Source organism: Macaca nemestrina, chromosome 2 (genome assembly GCF_043159975.1).
Source record: "Macaca nemestrina isolate mMacNem1 chromosome 2, mMacNem.hap1, whole genome shotgun sequence".
Lineage (NCBI taxonomy): Eukaryota > Metazoa > Chordata > Mammalia > Primates > Cercopithecidae > Macaca > Macaca nemestrina.
In genome coordinates, this window is record NC_092126.1 from 39,480,919 (window position 1) to 39,498,050 (window position 17,132).

Below are 17,132 nucleotides of genomic sequence, written 5' to 3' on the forward strand. Positions count from 1 at the left end.
TGGGATTACAGGCTTGAGCCACCGTACCTGGCCTTCTTTCAGCACTTTGAATATATCATTTCATTCTCTACTGACCTATAAGGTTTCTGCTGAGAATTCCACTGTTAGTTTGATGGGCGTTCCTTTATAAGCGACTAGGTGCTTTTCTTGCCATTTTTAGAATTCTATGTATTTGATTTTTTGACAGTTTGAATATAATGTGCTATGGAGAAGACCTTTTTGATTTGTATTTACTTATAGATCCCTGAACTTGGTGTATCTGATGTGTAAATCTCTTGCTAGACTTGGAAATATTTTACCTATTATTTTATTAAACAGGTTTTCTAACATTTTTGTTTTTTATTCTCCTAAGACACTGAAAATTTGAATAATTGGTTACTTAATGGTGTTCCATATGTCACATAGGCTTTTCTCATTCTTTTTTTTTTAAATTATTACTTTTTGTCTCACTGGCTTATTTCCAAGGGACTTCCTTAATGTTCTGAGAATCTTTCGTGTCCTTAATCTAGTCTGTTGTTGACACGTTCAAATGTATTTTGTATTTCATTCAGTGAAATCTTCAGTCCCAGAATTCCTGTTTGGTTTTTCCTTTTTTTTTTTTTTTTTTTTTTGAGATGGAGTCTCGCTCTGTTTCCCAGGCTAGAGTGCTGTGGCGCGATCTCAGTTAACTGCAACCTTCACCTCCCAGGTTCAAGTGATTCTTCTGCCTCAGCCTCCCGAGTAGCTGGGACTACAGGTGCCTGCCACCACACCTGGCTAATTTTTTTTGTATTTTTTGTAGAGACAAGGTTTCACCATGTTAGCCAGGCTTGTCTTGAATTCCTGACCTCAAGTGATTGGCCTGCCTTGTCCTCCCAAAGTGCTCGGATTGATTACAGGCGTTAGCCACTGTGCCCAACCTGGTTTTCCTTTGTAGTATCTAGTTTCTTTAGTAAATTTCTCCTTCATATCCTGAATTGTTTTTCTGAAGTTTTTGTATTGTTTTTCAGAATTCTCTTGTATCTTTTTTTTTTTTTTTTTTTTTTTTTTGAGACAGAGATGGGGTTCTGCTAGGTTGGTCTTGAACTCCTGGCCTCAAGTGATCTGCCTGCCTCAGCCTTCCAAAGTGCTGGGATTACAGATGAGGACCACAGTGCCTGGCCTCAGAATTCTCTTGTATCTTACTGGACTTCTTTAAATCAGTATTTTGTGTTATTTTTCTGGGATTTCATAAATTTCTTTTTTCCCCCCCTGAGACAGGGTCTCACTCTGTTGCCTAGATTGGAGTGCAATGGTGTGATTATGGCTCAGTGCAGCCTTGACCTCCCTGGGCTCAGGTAATCCCCTCACCTCAGCCTCTGAGTAGCTGGGACTTTAGGTTCATGCCACCACACGTGGCTAATTTTTGTATTTTTTGAGAGATGGGGTCTCACTATGTTGCCCTGGCTGGTCTTGAATCCCTAGGCTCAAGCAGTCTGCCTGCCTCAGTCTCCCAAAGTGCTAGAATTACAAGTCTGAGCTACCGCACTGGGCCAGATTTTTTTTTATTGGGATGTATTGCCCGTGAATTATTGTGGTCATTTGGAGGTGTCATATTTCCTTGCTTTTTCACGTTTCCTGTGTCCTTACACTGGTATCTGTGCCTCTCATGTGACAATTGCTTCTTCTAGTTTTTTGAATTTTCTTTCATAGGGGAGGACATTTTCCTGAAGATGTATCTGTGGTGTTGGTTGAGTATGGCACTTTGTCTTTGATTCTAGGTATGTGTCGTAGTGTAGTCTCTGTGTGATTTCTTTCAATGTGAATGGTGTCAGTGGTGTCTGTGATTTCTTACGTGGCTTAGATTGTGGTTGTTAGTGGAGGCTGTGATAAAGTTTTTTTATGAAATAAATTTTAACTTTCAATAAAAGAGGTCTCACTCTGTTGCCCAGGCTGGTCTTGAATTCCTGAGCTCAGGTGATCCTCGCACCTCAGCCTCCAAAGTGCTAGGATTACAGGTGTGAGCCACCATGCCTGGCCTGTGATAAAGTTTTGCTGAGGTCTGGGTTGCCAAGTAGGCCAGCCCTCAGACCCCAGTGGTGGCACCAGTGGGTTGAAATTGCCTGTCCTTGGGCTTCAGGGCAGTGTATGCTGGCACCAGTGTTAGCAGGTTCAGGTAAGCCAATTCTTGAGCCTCCAGGTATCTTGCTTGGGTACCAGGAATGGCACAGGTGAGCCAGACAGGTTGACAGGTTTTTAAGCCTCTGCGTAGTGGGCAGGGTGTGGATGATGGCATTAGCCGTGGTAGGATAACCTTTAGGACCCAAGCTGTCTGTGCTGGTGTAGGCAGTAGCTGTGACAGGCCATTCCCCTAGGCTTGCAGGTGGCACTTGTGGTTAGTTGCCAGCTGTGGTGGTAGAGGCAGGTTGAATAGGTTCAGTCTCAGACTCTGGGAGGAGTGCTTAGGTGCCAACAGTGGTGATCCTAGGCTAGGTGATCCCCAGGCCCACGGATTGCATGCTTGGGTACCGAGGGGGATGGAGCCAGGTTGTAGGAGCCTGTCCTTAGGCTCCCCACCGGTACCCACAGGTACTGGCTGTGGTAGGCAGGGGAGAGTGATCCTCAGACTGCCATCAGAATGCTCTGGTGGCAACAGGAGGGCTTGTGATGTGGCCTTTGACCGGGAAGGGGGGGTTGCTGTCAGTGGAAGCATTCATAGGCAGGTGGCTTGCGGGGTCACATACTTTGCTTGTGCCTTGCTCCTGCTGCTGCAGCAGCTATTGCAGGCAGTGGAATTTTTCCTCAGTGCATGAAAATGCATGGGTCCCCTTCTGCTACTGTGTAGGGAGACAGTTGCTGCCAGTGGCTGTGGTCTTGGACCCTATGGAGCAGCTATAGGTGGAGAATGTCAGTGGGGGCTCCAGGGATGTGGAGATGCAGGGTCTGTTGGGTTCCTGGGCATGACAAATTCTGGTGGGGGCTGGGCTCTCAAAATGGAGGTACACTGTACCTGCTTAGGTTTGTGGGACTTAGCGTGAGCTCTCTCTGGAATAATGTTGTGTGGTTTCTAAGCACCTCTTTATGTTAGACTTAGGGCCTGCAGCAGTTGAGGGGTTCTCCCATGGCTAGGATTGTAAGAGTCTGGTGGGACTGTGGACCGCTGGAGGTCTCTCATCCTTTCCCCACATTAGGTAGTCTCTCCAGGCTCTCTGCTGATCCTGGTTGAGCAGGCTGCCTTGCCTCCTCCTCCTTTCTTGCTTTCAGTGCTTCTTGTCACCACCCTGCTGAATTCCAGTGTTCTCTCTTAGATGATCTATTTGAAGTGTGATTATCTCCTCACTATTTTGTTCCCTTTCCATGGAAGAGGCAAGTACCATATGCATGTAGTCAGCCATCTTGAAGCTCCTCCCTTTCCTGTGTTTTTGATGAATTGATAATTGAATACTGTCCATGACTCAGACTGTAACACAGTGAGAACACAGAATCTTACCTATTGTCCTCATTGCTACAGGTATTATATCCTTATATATGTGGCATCAGCCTCAGTCCCCAGATCTTTGTGTGCCTAGTAAGCTAGGAACCGGTAATATCATGGTCAGCAAGAGAGAGAACATCCTTAACCAAATATTTAATCTCTTACTCTCCTTGGGAATATTTTTTTCAATCTTAGTAGTGATTTTTCAATCTCCAGTTGTTAAAGGTAGAATTGAAAGTGTTTACCATTCAGAAGTACTTCAGTGTTTTAGTAAAAACATACATTATAGTAAACAATGATAAATATGATTTTCAGGGAGAAAAAAAGCATGCAACTCTTTATAATAGCAAAATAGTCTGTTTACATTGGGTACATATGTCCACAACCGTATCACTTTGTCATATTAACATTCCTTCACCAATATTTGCAGGGACCCATATAGTCTTAATAATTAAAATATTTTTAATTAGTTTTTTAAAATATTAGAATGGATAATGTATGCCTGCTTTAAATACAAAGGAATGATAGGGAGTTTTAAAAGATAAAGCCTTGTTCAAAAATAAGGTAAATTTATCTGTAGAATCAGTGGACTAGATGTACAGCTTGCAAAGTGAGGGTGAGGCCACAATGCCAGCATTTGGATATGGAAACAGGGTTGAGGTGGTTCTGAATTCATGTCCTTATAAGATCATCAGGACTGAAAGAGTCACACATGAAACTGGAGACCAAATCTGTGGATACTGAGTAAAACAAGAAACAGGGATAGGTTGTCCCACCTGTTAAAGGAAGCAAACTGCAACTGATTACTGCCAGCGTGGTGACATCTGACTCCAAAGGAGACTGACAATACATATTTTTATTGTGGTTGCCACATCCCTTACTCAAAATTGGTAGCGCTTAGGAAGAAAAGAACAGATAATAAAAGTAGACAGCTAATGGTTTCTGCATGTGAAGGTACAAAAATTATAAGAACATTACAAGAGAATTTCAGATTCAGTGGGATATGTACAGTATAGTGCTGTGGTTTGAATGTGTTCCCCAAAGTTAATGTGTTGGAAAGTTGATGCAGTGGTGTTGGGAGGTGGGGCACAAAGGGAGGTGTTTGGGTCTTGGGGACACTGCACTCATGAATGAATTAATGCTGTTATCTTAGGAATGGGATCCATGACTCCCCCCGCCCCAGATATTTGATGCTTTCCTCCTTGTTATCATGTAGCAGGAAGGCCTTCACCAGATGCTGGTGTCTTGATCTTGAACTTCCCACCCTTCAGAACTATGAGGAAATAAATTCTATCCTTTATAAATCACCCAATCTCAGATATTCTGTTATAGCAGCACAAAATGGACTAAGACAGTAAGAGAGAGGTAGAAGTTAGGTAGAATCACAGAGAAGGGAGTGACTGACTGCTCAGAGATATCTAGGCAAATGATGCAAAGAAAACATGTGAATTGGGTCTTAAAAATACGTAGAAGTTTGCTGAGAGGGGAAGGGCATGCTAGACTTAGGAATGAAACACTATATGAAAGGAGCTGAAACTCATAATTTTGTAAATGCTGAAAACCACATGCATGATATTCTGTTGAGGTGCCAGGGATACAAAATGAAACAAGGCTGTTTCCTCTAAGAGCTTGCTATATTATAAATAAGAGAGACAATTATTTAAACAGCCAGTGTCAATGGCAGGATGTCGAGTTCTGTAGTAATCTAAATGTCCCATGTGCACTTGAGAAGAATATGATTTCTGCTGTTAGATAGTGTTCTCTGTTACAGCTAATTGGTTTATAGTGTTAAGTCCTCTTTCCTCTTTTGTCTGATTATTCTACCCATTATTGAGAATCAGGTATTGAAGTTTCCAGTGATTATTGTAGAACTGTCTTGTTTCTCCCTTAAATTCTGTTAGTTTTTGCTTTATATATTTTGATGGGCTGTCATTACATGTTAAATGTTTATCATAGTATCTTCTTGCTATATTAAACTTTATTAATGTATAGTATCCTTCCTTGTCTCTTATACTTTCTTGTTTTATAGTCTATGTTGTCTGATGTTAATACAGCCCACCTCACTTCTCTTATGGTTCCTATGTGCATGGACTAGCCTTTCCCTCCTTACACGTTTTACCTATTTGTGTCTTTGGATCTAAAGTGAGTCTTTTACGGATAGCATGTATTTAGAATATTTTTTTCTATTCATCTTGCCAATCTGTGTCTTTTGATTGGAGAGTTTATTTATATTAGAGTAATTACTGGTAAGGAGAGACTGCTGTTATTTTGCTATTTGTTTTCTTTATGCCTTACAGCTTTCTTGTCACTCATTTGCTGCATTACAGTCTTTTGTGCTGTATTTAATAGAATAATTCCATTCTAATTTCCTTTTGTGTCTATTCATTAGCTATTTTTTTGTAGTTACCATGGGGATTGCATTTAACATTCTGAAGATAAAACACTCCAGTTTAAATCTATACCAGCTTAACTTCAATAACATACGGTAACTTCCTGTACAGCTCAATTCCTACCCCCTTTTGGTTATTTTATGCATTTGTCTCTTATGTAGATAATAAAATGTGGAGTAACAAACTAAAGTTACAATTATACTAGCTTTTAGAGTAGTGTTTTTGTTGTGTAGTAAAGTTGTGTTTAAAAAATTACAAACCGAATAAACCTCAGAGTTACAAACCAAAGTTACAGTAATACTAGCTTTTATACTTGCCCATGCATTTACTTTTACTTTATATAGCTTCAAATTACTATCATCCTTTTATTTCAACCTGTTTGACTTCTCTTAGCATTTCATTATTCCAGTTTTAAATTTAATATTGTTAATTGGCAAATCATAATTTTATACTTTTCTGGAGTACAATGGGATGTTCTGACGCATGTATACAATGTGAAATAACATATCCATCACCTTGTTTACATATCATTTTCATAACAAGACATTTAAAATGTACTCTTAGTTATTTTGAAATATATGATACATTAATACGGCCTCAAAACTTAGTCCTCCTCTCTGAAACTTGATATCCTTTGATCAACAGCTTCCCATCCTGGCTTCTCCGTGGTCTCTGGTAACCATCATTCTACTCTCTACTTCTATGAGTTCAGCTTTTTTAGATTCCACATATACGTGAGACCATGTCTTTCTGTGCTGGCTTATTAAATTTAGCATAAAGTTCTCCAGGTTCATTTCTGTTGTTGCAAATGAAAGAATATCCTTCTTTTTTAAGGCTGAATTTCACTGTGTATATACACCACATTTTTTGTTCATTAATCCATTGATGGACACTTAAGTTGATTACATATCCTGGCTATTGTGAATAATGCTGCAATGAACATGGGGATATAGATAGCCCTTTGCCATACTGATTTTAGTTCCTTTGGATATATACCCAGAAGTGGAATTGCTGGATCATATTGTAACTCTGATTTAGTTTTTTGAGGACCCTCCATACTCTTTCATAATGGCTATACTAATTCACATCCCCACCAGCAATGTGCAAGTGTTCGCTTTTCTCTGCATCCTCATCAACCCTTTTATTGTTCTTTTTGATAAAAGCCATTCTAATGGATCTTAGTGTTTTGAATTGCATTTCCCTAATGATTAGTGATGCTGAGCATTTTCTTATGTATCTGTTGCCATTTGCACATCTTTTTTTGAGAAATGTTTGTTCAAGTCTTTTGCCTATTCTGAAACCAGGTTGTTTTCTTGCACTGAGTTGTCTGGGGTTCCTTGTATATTTTGGATATAACCCCTTATCAGTTGTATGGTTTGCAAATATTTTCTCCCATTCTGTGTGCTGTCTCTTCGCTTTTTTTTTTTTAGATGGAGTCTCACTCTGTCGTCCAGGCTGGAGTGCAGTGGCGCAATCTTGGCTCACTGCAAACTCCACCTCCCAGGTTCATGCCATTCTTCTGCCAGTACAGGATTCTTAGCTGACAGGTTATTTTTTTTTCTTCTTCTTCTCCCCTTTAGTAGATAATTAGACCATTAGACTATATTAGCCCACTGTGTTTTGGCCTTCAGAGTTGCTGATGAGAAATCTGCTTATAATATCATTGAGGATCCCTCATATGTGACAGATTACTCTTACTCCTTTCAAGAGTCTGTTTGTTTTTGGATAGATTATAATGTGTCTTGCTATGTGTCTCCTTGCAGTCATGCTACTTGGAGTCTGTTGTGCTTATTGAATATGTATATTCATGTCCTTCATCAAATTTGGGAAGTTTTTAGCTGTTATTTTTTCTTTCTTTCTTTTTTTTTTTTTTTTGAGACCAAATCTCACTCTGTCACCCAGGCTGGAGTGCAGTGGTGTGATCTCAGCTCACTGCAACCTCCGCCTCCCAGGTTCAAGCAATTCTCCTGCCTCAGCCTCCCAAGTAGCTGGGACTACAGGCACGTGCCACCACGCCTGGCTAATTTTTGTTTTTAGTAGAGATAGCGTTTCACCATGTTTGGCCAGGCTGGTAGCCATTAGTTTTTCAAATAATCTCTTTGCCCCTCTTCTTTTGGCACTCCCATAATGTATATGTTGGTTCTCTTGACAGTGTGTGTTTGCCTCTGTTCACTTTTCTTCAGTCTTTTTTTTTTTTTATGTTGCCCTATCATCACACTTGCTGATTCTTTCTTCTGCCTGCTCAAATCTTTATTTGAATCCCTGCAGTGAATTTCCCATTTTAGTTATTGCCCTCAGGAGCTCCGCAGTTTCTTTTTAGTTTCCTTTGAGATTTTTTCCCTCCTCTCTTTTTTTTTTTTTTTTTTTTTTTAAAGACAGGGTCTCAGTTTGTCACCCAGGTTGGAGTTTGGTTGTGTGATCATAGTTCATGGGCTCACTGCAGCCTCAAACTCCTGGGCTCAAGCAGTCCCCCTACTTAAGCTTCCTGAGTAGCTGGAAATACTTTTGCTGCTATGCTTGGCTAATTTTTATTTTTATTTTTTGTAGAAGCAGGGTCTTGCTGTTTACCACACTGGTCTTGAACTCCTGGGCTCAAGTGATCCTTCTGCCTCAACCTCCCAAAATACAAGGATTACAGGTGTGAGCCACTGCACCCAGCCTCCTTCAAGGTTTTCTATCTCTTTACTCATCTTCCTACTTTCTTTGTACATTATTTGCTTGCCTTTCTCTGTGTCTTCTTTTAGTTCTTTGCATACCTTTAAGGTAGCTTTTTTAAAGTCATTGTCTGTTAGGCCCATCTTCTGATCTTTCTCTGGGAAGTTTTCTGTTGGTTTATTTTTTTCCTTCATATAGGCCATACTTTCCCATTTCTTTGTGTCCCTTTTTGTTGTTGAAAACTGGACATTTGAATCTGCTAATGTGGTAACTCTGGAAATCAGATTGTCTCCTTTCCTCAGGATTTGCTGGGGTTTTTTTTTTGGTGCGCTTGCTTTTGTTTTTTGGGAGTCTCATTTTGTCACCCAGGCTGGAGTGCAGTGGCATGATCATGGCTCACTGTAGCCTTGACCTCCTGGGCTCAAAGGATCCTCCTGCCTCAGCTTCCTGAGTAGCTGGGACTGTAAGTACGTGCCAGTATGCCTGCCTAATTTTTTATTTTTTGTAGAAACAGGGTCTCACTATGTTGCCCAAGCTTGTCTAGAACTCCTAGGCTCAAGCAGTCCTCCCCCTGTGGCCTCTCAAAGTCTTGCAATTACAAGTTTGAGCAACTGCACCCAGCCCTTTTTGTTTTTTGATTGTCGTAGGCTATCTCAGATCTTCAAGCCTTTGGTTTTTCCTGGACATGCACAGTGATTTTCTAAATTCCCGTTTATATGGCTGCTTCTGAATGTCCTAGTCCTTTAATGTCTGGCTTCCAAAAAGGGAGAAAGAGAAAAATGAAGAAAGAAAAATAAAAGGCACTGGTCTTTTAAATCCCCTTCAGCCTGGCTGCGGGGAGCAGTGGCCTCTAGCTATTGGGAGGGAGGTGAATCAGTAGTTGCCTGCTTCTGTGTATGTATCTCAGTAATCAGAAAGCACATTTAGCTGTCAGAGCATAGATACCTGATAGTTGGAGGACAGGCCTTATTGCCCTAAAGCTGTGGAACACATGCATGTCTGCCTGGGGATTGGGGAATGGGTAGTCACTGCTGAACTAAGAGGTGAAATTGACTAAAAGTAACAGCAGTTTATTTCTAACCCTTTCCTTGGAAATTGCAAGCCTTAGAATGTGCTCCAAAGTTCCAAAATATTTACATAAGACAGATTATACTAGTACAATTGTTGTCTAGGTAGAGAGGAGATTCTTGTTGCTTCCTACTCTGCTTTCTCCCCAGAATCCTCTAATACATTTTTAAAAAGTTTCTTTAGAGTTAGAAGAGTTCTTTTTCTCCTTAATTTTGAGGAACTCAAGAATAGTAAATTCATTATCACTCAAAATCCGTTTGAGACCTTTTATTTAGCTTTCATCTTCAGTTAGCAAACATTTATAGGAGGAATTTGTGTTTCAGATCTTTCTTGCCCCCTAATGTGACAACTAAATGCTTCCAGCTAGAATATACTGGGACTTGAAACTGGGAGATCACTTGCTATGGTTTGAATGTTCTCTCCAAATCTCATGTTGAAATTTGATCCCCATGTTGGAAGTAGTGCCTGTTGGGAGGTGTTTGGGTCGTGGGAGTGGATCCCTCATGAATACATTACTGCCATCCCTCTTAAGTAAGTGAGTTCTCACTATGTTAGTTCCTGTGGGAGCCAGTTGTTGAAAAGAGCCTGATACCTCCCCGTTCTCTCTCTTGCTTCATCTCTCATCATGTGATCTGTGTACATGCTGGCTTGTCTTTGCCATCTCTCATGAGTGGAAGCCTTCTGAGCTCCTCACCAGATGTAGATGCCCAATCTTGAACTTTCTAGCCATGATAATTGTGAGCCAAATAAGCCTTTTTTCTTTATAGATTAGCCTCAGGCATTCCTTTGTAGCAACACAAACGGACTAATACACACCTTAAGGAGGCTTCACCAAGTAGGTCGCATTACTACTAAGGTGTAGTAGTAGTGAGAATGGAGATACATGGATTCATTTGAGTCCTGTTAAGAAGATAAAAGGGACATGATTGGGTCTGTGGGAGGTTGACGTAGTAGCATTAACTAATCCAGACTACTGGATTTATGGTGGTACTTTTTCTTGAATTATAGATCACAGAAGCAGAAAGTATTGCAGGGAAAAGTGTATGAAGGTGTGTCTATGCAATAATATTGTAGAAGTTGCAAAGTTCTTGTATACCCAGGATTTTTAAGTAAGAATGTACGGAGTGTACTGGTTCCCTGTAACTCCAGTAGGTCTTATGGCATGCATAGGCCAAAATGACAATGGGAGACATGATAAACTTTAATAGGGCTGTATTAGTCTACTCTTATGTTGCTATAAAGAACTACATGAGACTGGGTAATTTATAAAGAAAAGAGGTTTAAAAGGCTCACAGTTTTCTCAGGCTGTATAGGAAGCATGGCCAGAGCAGAAGGAAGAGAGTGAAGGTGAAGGTGCCAAACACTTACTTTTTTTTTTTGTTTGAGATGGAATCTCACTCTGTCATCCAGGCTGGAGTGCAGTGGAGCCATCTTGGCTCACTGCAACCTCCGCCTCCCAGGTTCAAGCAATTCTCCTGCCTCAGCCTCCCGAGTAGCTGGGATTACAGGTGTGCACCACCATGCCTGGCTAACTTTTATATTATTAGTAGAGACAGGGTTTCACCACATTGGCCATGCTGGTCTTGAACTCCTGACCCGAGGTGATCTGCCCGCCTCAGCCTCCCAAAGTGCTGGGATTACAGGCGTAAGCCACTGTGCCCGGCCTAGCCAAATACTTTTAAATAACCAGGTCTCATGATAACTCATCGTGGAACAACAACTATCACGGAACAACAAGGGGAGAAATCTGCTCCCATGATCCAGTCATCTCACAGTCATCTCCAGTCACCTGGGGATTACAATTCGACATAAGATTTGGATGGAGACACAAATCCAAACCGTATCTAGGGCTAAGTGGTAGAGTCCTAAAACCATTTTATGATAAAAATGACATAAATTCATTTAAGGCATGAGGGGGAATTGGAATTAAGTGCAGCAATTAATATGAAAAATACTCAAATGTTATGATTAGTCATAAGTTAAATATGTCTGATATTTCGGGTTAACACAGGTTTTATGTATGTGAACTCACTCAAGAGGGATGGCAGTAATGTATTCATGAGGGATGCACTTCCACGACCCAGACACCTTCCATTGGGCCCCACTTCCAAGATGGAGATCAAATTTCAACATGAGATTTGGAGAGAACATTGAAGTAAGCATATTCAGGTTTTATGAATATGCTTACTAGAAGAGATGACACAATCTAAACCTTAATAATAATGTAAAGCATGGGGAAATTATAGTCTTAGGGTCCTCTGTGTTAGTTTGTGTATATTCTTTTGGAAATATGTATAACTTGGAGTGACACTGAAATATGATAATTAGATTAGAAGAGTAAGGATCAGAATAATGAGGGTTTAATGTAATGAAAAACTTAGAAAACAAAACTAAGTTTGTTTAGTTCAAAAAATTGAAATTGTAATTTTAACAGTAAAAGAGACTTTTTTTATATTATCCAGTTCAATTCCCTTATGTTGTAGATAAGGAAATGGAGTTTCTGGGAGGTTGGTATGACAGGCCCTGAGTGATAACTAATGGCAGAGCAGTGGCTACAACCCGAGTGTGTGGCTAGGAGGGAAACTGAATTTATTATAAGCATATTTTGCTTATAGGGGCAGCCAAACAGGGCTGAAAACTAGGGTAAGATAAACAAGTTGCCTAAGGTGAAAAATTGTACATTTGTAATTTCATATGTAATTTCAAATGTAAATTCATATGTAATAGGTAAACATAGTATAAAATGTCAAATAATACTGAGACATTTAGGGATAGTCTGAAGGAGCTAGATGGGGTGTTACAGAAGAAGAATTTTCCCTTATGAATTAGTCCCTGTGTGTGCAGTAATCAACAGTTTGCAGGCACCTGTGGAGCATTGCTTCAGTTTATGTGAGAACAATGTGACATGTTCTATGTCAAGCTTGTCCAACCTATGGGCAGCATGCGGCCCATGACAGCTTTGAATGTGGCCCAACACAAATTTGTAAACTTTCTTAAAATATTATGAGCCCTTCCCCCCGCCCCCGAATCAGCTATCATTAGTGTATTTTATGTGTGGCCCAAGATAATTCTTCTTCCAGTGTGATCCAAGGAAACCAAAAGATTGGACACCCCTGTCTATGTTAAGCCTCATAGATCCTTCTCAGGCTTGGCCTGGTTCCTATTCTCATTTTTTCCTTGAATCATATCTCAGAGACTATATTTTACTTTGCAACTTTAAAGTTGTTTTAACCTTCACAATCCTTTGGGGAGTTTTCTCCAGCTTTTGGAAAATTGGAGAATCTAGACAGTCTTCCTAGTGCCCTCTACCTTACAGCCCATGTAACCAAATATGGAAGCAATTTAGAGATAATAGTAAAAGGGAAATAAAGGATAGCTCATCTCTTACACTTTTCCCGTCATGCCTCTGGTTTCTAGTTTGTGACTCCTGTTTTATTTTTGAGGGTCGAGTTACTTAGGTCAGTTCTCCTTAGGTAAACCGTCATGTTTCTTTATTTATAACAGTTCTTTCCCACAGCACTTACGAGTTAGAGGTGGTTTAGGTTGAATAAAATCTCTGCTTCCATGCCTCAGGAAGGTAATTCCCAGAACCTTCACAATGGATGACAAATACATCAGTAAGCTCTCCCCCAATATTAGTGCTTCCGTTTTTGGCATCACCCTTTGTGAGGAGAATAAAACCAGAATCCACAGTCTGTATCTTACAACCAGTGGGTATAAATTTCTTATGCTGCTTCTCTGGATCTGTCCTGTTTTATACCTGACACCTGGCCTGTCCCCAGGATCATTATTCTTTTTGTTGTTTACACCTTTAGAGTTCAAGGCAGGCCATTTGTTTTTACATTACATTTAAAAATAAATTGTTTATATGGAGGATTCTGGGAGCTAAGAGTTTATAAAGTGAAAAGATGGGTGGTTTTATTGATCCAGCCAGAGTTGGCTAAATGTATGAACAGGTAGCTGCACATTGGACCTAATTTACAAATGTGCAGTTGGCATAGTTTATGATGCTGATGGAATCAGGATAAGTTTAAAGTCAGTCAGCAGTATAGATAAAATAATATTAACAAGGAATACAGAACTTTTCCCACAAGCCTGAAAGCTTTTCCAGGATAGACACTATACTTGATTTAGCTTTGTAAGCTATATAGCTCATACTGTACCTGGCACATATTAGTAGGACCTCAAAAATAACTGGTAAATATGGTAAAATCAGTAGTTTGGTTGTTTATAAGCTCCATATAGCATTCATTCTTAGCTTTCATTAAGCCCAATCCAAAATGTAGACATACATGTTGTAAAACTGGGAATATCTGTTATTGCTAGTGTTAGGGTTTCCTTAATTCTCCCTCTGACGTTTTTATCCTTTTGTTCATTTTTCTCCATCTGGAATCTTTTATACAGAGTTTTTTTTTTTTTTTTTTTTTTCTCTTTTAAATTTGATACTCTTCAGTCCAGGTGCCTATTGTTCTGTATATTTTCCTTATTTGTTTTGTTTTAGCAGGCAGGTAATTTTTGGTTTACATAATGAAAACTTCACATAGAATCTGGATTGAGAATTTACTAGACTCGGGGCTCAAAAAATGGAATTTAATCCTCTCAGCTTCATTGTCAGGTTTTACATGGTGACATCTACTCTGAAGTTTTCATGCTGTCAAGTTAAGGCCATTGGGAAAAGAGAGTATCTTTCCAGTAGCTCCTACAGACATTCCAGGAGTCTTTCTGAGTGAATAACTTGGGTTTTAAGTTCATTCTTGAATTAGTCACAAGAATAAGGGAATTTAACATTCTGATTGATCATGCGGTGAGTTGCATATTCTGCTCCTGAGTTGATGGAACTCTACCTGAATAATTTAGAAATAGAATTGGGGGATGGGGTTGTGGAGAATAGTTAATCAGAAGAAAGTTGAGATATTGTTACAAAAAGAAGAGAGAATGGATGCTGGTATAGCTTAAAAGTAGCTTAATTTTCATTGACTTAATTTTGATTTTTAAGGAGTCATTGAGATTTTCTACATTATTTTTTTAAATTATCAAAGTAGTATATGAACATAAAGTCCCAAATAGTGCCACAGACATAGCTAGCGTTTCTTTGTTCTCCCCCTTGTTTATCCTCTGCCTTGACTCAATGGGTAATCGCTTTCAATTTTTTAAAGCTGTTTCTTCTGATACTCTTTATAGATATGAGAGTTGACAATGTGCTAGCAGCCCTCACTCTCAGCACCTCCTCAACCTCGGCGTCCACTCTGGCGGCGCTTGAGGAGCCCTTTGGCCCGCCCTTCAGCCCTCCACGGCACTGTGGAAGCCCTTCTCTGGGCTGGCGGAGGCAGGGTTGCCTCCCTCTGCTTGCCAGGAGGTGTGGAGGAAGAGGCGCGGGCGGGAACCCGGGCTGCGCGCGTGGCGCTCACAGGCCAGGGCGAATTCTGGCGGGCGCGGGCTCAGCGGGCCCCGCACTCGGAGCAGCGGGCTCCGCCGGCCCAGGGCAGTAAGGGGCTTAGCACCCGGGCCAGCAGCTGCAGAGGTTGCGCCACATTCCCCAGCAGTGCCGCCTGCCGGTGCTGCACTCAAATTCTTGCTGGGCCTTAGCTGCCTCCCCAGGGGGCAGGGCCCGGGACTTGCATCCCGCCCTGGCTGAGCTCCGCCCCTGCTGTGGGCTCCCGCTAGGCCAGAGCCTCCCCGACGGGCGCCGCCCCCAGCTCCGTGGAGCTCAGTCCTATCGACAGCCCAAGGGCTGAGGAGTGCAGGCACGGCTTGAGACTGGCTGGCAGCTCCGCCTGCAGCCCCGGTGCAGGATCCATTAGGTGAAGCCAGCTGGGCTCCTGAGCCGGTTGGGGACTTGGAGAACTTTTGTATCTAGCGGGAGGATTGTATGTGCACCAGTCAGCAGTCTGTATCTAGCTAATCTGGTGGGGACTTGGAGAACTTTTAGGTCTAGCTAGAGGATCATAAATACACCAATCAGCACTCTGTGTCTAGCTCAAGGATTGTAAACGCACCAATCAGCACTCTGTGTCTAGCTCAGGGTTTGTAAATACACCAATCAGTACTCTGTGTCTGACTCAAGGTTTGTAAATACACCAATTGGTACTCTGTGTCTAGCTAACTCTGGGTCTAGCTAACCTAGTAGGGACCTGGGGAACTTCTCTGTCTAGCACTGTGTCTAGCTCAAGGATTGTAAATGCACCAATCAGCACTCTGTCAAAACGGACCACTCAGCATTCTGTCAAAACGGACCAATCAACTCTCTGTAAAATGGACCGATAAGCAGGATGTGGGGGCGGGGGGGGGGCGGGGGGGGTTTGTCAGATAAGGAAATAAAAGCAGGCTGCCTGAGCCAGCAGGGGCAACCAGGTTCTCTTCCACACTGTGGAAGCCTTGTTCTTTCCCTCTTTGCAGTAAATCTTGCTGCTGCTCACTGTTTGGGTCCATGCTGCTTTTATGAGCTGTAACACTCACCAGGACAGTCTGCAGCTTCACTGCTGTCAGGAAGACCATGAACCCACCAGAAGGAAGAAGCTCCAGACGCATCTGAACGTCTGAAGGAACAAACTCTGGACATACCACCTTTAAAACCTGTAACACTTGGGAGGCCGAGGTGGGCGGATCACGAGATTAGGAGATCCAGACCATCCTGGATAACACGGTGAAACCCCATCTCTGCTAAAAATACAAAAAATTAGCCAGGCGTGGTGGCAGGTGCCTGTGGTCCCAGCTACTCAGGAGGCTGAGGCAGGAGAATGGCGTGAATCCAGGAGGCGGAGCTTGCAGTGAGCCAAGATCATGCTACAGCACTCCAGCCCGGGTGAGAGCCAGACTCCGTCTCAAAAAATATATAAAGTAAAATAAAAAAATACTCACCGTGAGGGTCCGTGGCTTCATTCTTGAAGTCAGTGAGACCAAGAACCCACCAATTCCGGACACAGATACGTGTCTAAATAATATATATATATATATATATATATATATATATATATATTATCTTTTAGTTCATTTCTATTAAGATAAATGAAGATACAGTCAGCCCTCCATATATCTGGGTTCTGCATCCACAGATTCAACCAACCACAAGTAAAAAACATTCTGGAAAAAAAAAGAAACGCTAATTAAAATATACAAACAAAAAACCCAATACAGTGAAACAACTATTCACATTTTATTATATTAAGTATTATAAGTAATCTAGAGATGACAACGTATACATGAGGTTGTGCATAGGTTATGTACAAATACTAGGCCATTTTCATATAAGAGACTTAAGCATCTCTGGATTTTGGTATTGAAGAGGAGGAAACTGTAACTGATTTCCCTTAGATTAAGCTTACCCAACCTGTGGCCTGTGGGCTGCATGCAGCCCGGGATGGCTTTGAATGCAGCCCAACACAAAGTCATAAACGTTCTTAAAACATGATGAGATTTTTTGGTGATTATTTTAAGCTCATCAGCTATCGTTAGTTTAGTGTATGTTATGTGTGACCCAAGACAGTTATTCCAATGTGGCCCAGGAAAGCCAAAATATTGGACAGTCCTGCCTTAGATACTGAAGGCCAGCTGTATTAATTCATGTAACCTTTCTTGGCCTCATTTTC

General features: G+C 41.3%; 1 protein-coding gene across 8 annotated transcripts in view; it reads left to right on the forward strand.

Moving 5' to 3' along the window:
• LOC105469922 (NCK adaptor protein 1) overlaps positions 1-17,132 on the forward strand; it is a 94,951-nt gene that overhangs the window by 45,916 nt on the left and 31,903 nt on the right. For 4 of the 8 annotated variants that reach the window (XM_071090963.1, XM_071090960.1, XM_071090961.1 and 1 more), the window contains one exon: positions 8,371-8,461. The exons of the other annotated variants lie outside the window; for them this stretch is intronic. The gene's annotated coding sequence lies outside the window, so the exon portion shown is untranslated. The remainder of the gene's footprint in view (positions 1-8,370; positions 8,462-17,132) is intronic. 8 annotated transcript variants of the gene reach the window in all.